General features: G+C 41.6%; 1 protein-coding gene across 2 annotated transcripts in view; it reads right to left on the bottom strand.

Moving 5' to 3' along the window:
* The window catches only part of LOC137616596 (uncharacterized), an 18728-nt gene that overhangs the window by 12457 nt on the left and 1271 nt on the right, over positions 1 to 5000 (bottom strand). The gene's annotated exons all lie outside the window — the stretch shown is intronic.

Below are 5000 nucleotides of genomic sequence, written 5' to 3'. Positions count from 1 at the left end.
TAATGGTAAGAAGACAATCGAAGATAGAATCATCTATGTCTGGATTGCGGTAGATTGAACACAAATAAAAGTTATTATGCCTGCCACAAACTTTTATTACCTGAATCTCATGACATCCACATTGATAGCAGGACTTATGAGAAGCAGGGTACTCGGTCCTAATGTACACCGCCATTCCCCTGGCCCTAGGGATGGCATTGCGTTTCAACATTATTGGCTTCTTAAAACCAGTTTTAAGGAGCTCAGATGAGTGCCTCATATTAGAAACCAAAGTTTCTGAGCACAAAAGAATATCATACTGTCTGGATGCAACTGTAAGGTCTTGGATATTTGCATGAAGACCACGAATATTGCAATACAGAAGACGACATTGACGAAATCTAGGACGTACTGGTCCCAGATTTCGCTCAATGTCTCCAGACAGCATAAGAATTAATAGAAATAAAAAAGACACATCATACATAAAAACTAGATTAACAAGAATTATAACAAAAACAATATGTACAGAATTATAAATAAAGTGATTGATGATACCCATAGACTAGTAAAAAGTCGGAAAAACTGGTCAACATGGAGGAGCCGATACACCATGCAAGGCTAAATACCCAACAGGATAGCCACTGCAACTGAAGGGAGGACAGTAAGGATGGTTTTGAGAAGAAAAAGAGTCAGAAAAAGGAAAAGACAACCTCTTGATAAACCTCCAGGCATCCATGGCCCTTCTATTAAGCCTGCCCAACACACCATTTCAAAAAAACAAGAGGAAGGAAAAAAAAATAATAAGATAGAATAGTATGCCCGAGTGTACCCTCAAGCAAGAGAACTCTAACCCAAGACAGTGGAAGACCATGGTACAGAGGCTATGGCAATACCCAAGACTAGAGAACAATGGTTTAATTTTGGAGTGTCCTTCTCCTAGAAGAGCTGCTTACCATAGCTAAAGAGTCTCTTCTACCCTTACCAAGAGGAAAGTACACTGAACAAATTGCAGTACAGTAATTAACCCCTTGGGTGAAGAAGTGTTAAGTATCTCATTGTTATCGGGTGTATGAGGAAAGACGAGAATATGTAAAGAGTAGGCCAGACTATTCTGTGTAAGTGTAGGCAAAGAAAAAATAAGCCGTGACCAGAGAGAGGGATCCAATGCATTACTGTCTGGCCAGTCAAAGGATCCAATACCTCTCTAGTGGTAGTATCTCAACGGGCGGCTGGTGCCCTGGCCAACCTACTACTGGCATTGTCCATAGACCATTAACCTCTATCATATAGGTTGAATGCACAACTGACTTCTTAAGGATCCTTATTGAGATGTCCACATTTGTAAGACGCAGTAGTTTGCGATCGTCTTATTCAAACTTATACCCCATTTTGAAGTAGGTCTTTTTAACAGGCATTTTTATAGTAAAGACCATTCCTGTATCTTAAGTGAGAGCTGTAATGCACGTGTATTTCATACACACTCATACATTGTAAAGCGATCTCTCTCTCTCTCTCTCTCTCTGAAGATAGAATAACCTGTTTAAGCTTGACATTGCACGTTTCATGATATTAAAGTTTTTATGTCATTGTTATCCTTGGGCATTTGTGTATATTATTATTATTTGCTAAGCTACAACCCTACCTGGAAAACCAGGATGCTATAAGCCCTGGGGCTCCAACAGGGAAAATAGCTCAGTAAGAAAAGGAAATATAAAATATTTTAAGAACATTGAAATAAAAATCTCCTATACAAACTATAGAAACTTTAACAAAACAAGAGGAAGAAAAATAACATAGAAAAGGGTGCCCAAGCAAGAGAACTCTAACCCAAGACAGTGGAAGACCATGGTACAGAGGCTAAGGTTCTACCTAAGACTAGAGAGCAATGGTTGGATTTTAGAGTGTCCTTCTCCTAGAAGAACTGCTTGCCATAGCTATAGAATCTCTTCTACCCTTACCAAGAGGAAAGTGTAAAGAATACGCCATATTATTCAGTGTGTATGTAGGCAAGGGGAAAATGAACCGTAACCAGAGTGAAGGATCCAATGTAGGACTGTCTGGACAGCCAAAGGACCCCATAACTCTCTAGTGGTAGTATCTCAACGGGTGGCTGGTGCCCTGGCCAACCAACTATTAACTTGTTATTTCGCAGCAATAAACTAGTCATGTTCAGCCCGCCTTTTTGTGAAGACCTAACCACAGCCTACAATATTGGTGATCTACAGAGTGACCAGCTGCCCACTGCCTACCCACTCACCCTTGCACCTCACTCTCTGACAATACAGCCCACCGATCCTGACTCTTCTATCCATGCCGCATCAAGGAAATTGCCCCACTTAGCCAGCAGAGAAGCATTTGCCTGGTTTCAGCACGCCAAAGTTCAGTTTCACATCAAGGGCATGACACGCTTAGGCAGCAAAGCAGACTATGTCCTCGTGGTGGTCCCTGAGGACACTTTCCTGTAAATCTCCGATTTGCTTTGAAACCAAGGGGATGCCCCAATATAGTATGGCACCATCAAAACATATCTCCTGGTGTAGTACTCACCATCGCCAACCACCCATATAGCTAAGCTTTTTCAGCTTACTTAACAACTATTGGGGGACCAAAAGACTTTGATCACCCTAAGGAAAATTACCAGTATCGCTCACTTGCAACCTGCCACAGAGCAGTTCTCCTCGGCAAGTGCCCTTTGGGTACGATGTCTACCCAAAACCTGTATACATTGCCATCCTCAATATAGATACTATGCCCATGATGGACCTGATTACCAAAGTCGACACCGTTACGGACAGCCACTTCACCACCTTCAAGACCTCCATCAATACTTCCACTCCTGAGGAAGAGGACAAGTACTCAACACTAACCACTGACTTGAACGTGGTAAGACAAAGACACGCCCCTATTGGCATACCGGAGTGGCAACAAAGCCAACCACCACCTACATATTCCGCCCCTCGCTCATGCCCCAACTAACAATTTCTACAGCCACTTACTGACACTCATCAACTGCAGTAATGCTACTACCTCTCCAGAATCGGGGCTGCTGCGAAGAAATGTACAGATGGTTGTCAATGGCCAAAAACCTTGTAAGTAGGTCATCGCTTGTGGCGGTAGACTCCCCTATCACTAATCTTTTCTTTTTACATGATGCAGGTACTGATGTGTGGATTTTTGGTAGACACTGGTGCTTGCCGTTCTCTTCTACCAATGTCCCTCTCCCAGACACGACAGTGTCATTCTAAGCCTGCTGTGTTTTCTGCCTGGTAGCTGCCAACGGATCTGAGATCTCCACCAACAGATACAAGACACTCACAATAGCGTTTGGAAGCGCAAAATACCATTGGAAGTTTCTCGTAGCCGACAGTACATTGCCAATAATCGGTGGAGATTTCCTTTACCATTTCCTCCTCCTGGTTGACGTAGTCAACCCAGACTCATACTTATATATACCTCAGACCTTGCACTCCACATCAGTCCACCCACCGATGCCTATGCCCATTTCCTCACGACGTACCCAGAAGTCTTCCAACCAGAACTCCACCAAACGCCCATGGTTCCCGTCAAGCACGGTATTTATCACCATATCAAGATGACTGAGCCTATGGTATTTACCAGATTCAGGCGTCTGGACCAGATCTTGATAATCTATTGTCACTGCCCGGCATGGCCACCACTCTTGCTACCCCTTTACGTCTCCCTCATGGGAAAGTCAAAAGAACTGGAATGGGGTCCCCTTCAAGACGCGGTATTCTGCAGCACAAAGTATACCTTATCAATAGCTGCTGCTTTCAATTTTCACGGGCCACATGCACCTCTCCTTCTGTCCACCATTACCAGTGACGTTGCTATTGGTGCAGTACTCGAGCAGGCGATCAACGGTCATTGGCCGTCTTTAGTAGAAAACTGTCCAAGGCAGAATCCGGCCACTCTACCTTCAACCGCGAATTGCTGGCGGTGCATTTAGCCTTACTGAAGCCTTAGAACATAAGTTAGTTACAACTCAGAGAGCTATGGAAAGAATAATGATGGAATAACACTAAGAAACATATAAAGAGCAACATAGATACGAGAAAACACTAAAGTAGATGTTCTAACATGTAGGAAAAAGAAATGAACACGGGCAGCACACATAATAAAAATGGCCTATAGTGGCTAGGCATTAAGAATAATCAAGTGGTTCCTTAGAAATTGCAAAAAAGCAGGGAAAGAAGGGGAGGACGATGGATTAACAAGCTATGAAAATTTACTGGTATAGACCGGTATAGAAAGACCCTGAACGACGGGAGTGGAAGGACATGTCTGAAGCTTCTACTCTGCAGTGGACTAGCCACAGCTGATGATCATGAGATATATATATATATATATATATATATATATATATGTGTGTGTGTGTGTGTGTGTGTGTGTGTGTAGTTGTTTCTCTTGTCATTGCGACAGGTAAATAAAGGGAAAAAAATATAAATTGTTGTCGCATTTACATGTGTGGTATCACTGATATTCATCAATGGAGAAAATTTTGCTCTTATTATTGCAAGAACTCTCGTTCATTTTGGAAATACCTGGCCTTACTTTCACATATTTTGTTTTTCTTTTACTATAACAGTCTAATGCTTACTACGTCTTTCTCATCTTCGTAACAACTGCTTCATCTTTCTTTTATTATACTTTCATAACCATTTCCTCACATGCATATCTTCCCATCTTAGTATCCTTCAATCAATCCTCAAATATTCGCATGTACAAAATAAAAAAAAAAGAAAAAAAAAAAAAATAAAAAGATCTCGACTACTACTTCAGATAACTTTCCTGTTGCAGGGTCTTGGAAACGATCCAAAAGATGAGGTCATAATAAAGTTTAAGTTCTTGTACTTTTAACCAGTAACATTTATATTATGACCAACAGTATCAACATGCAATTGTATCATAAACATACTCATGTGCATCAATGTGTTTGCGTAGGTCTGTCACGTCATTTTCCTGTGATTACGTAGTCTAAGTATTTAGTGAACACTTTTCAA

Source organism: Palaemon carinicauda, chromosome 22 (assembly GCF_036898095.1).
Source record: "Palaemon carinicauda isolate YSFRI2023 chromosome 22, ASM3689809v2, whole genome shotgun sequence".
NCBI classification, from domain to species: Eukaryota; Metazoa; Arthropoda; class Malacostraca; order Decapoda; family Palaemonidae; genus Palaemon; species Palaemon carinicauda.
Note: the sequence above shows the minus strand (reverse complement) of the source record. Positions and strands in the feature narration are given on the sequence as shown.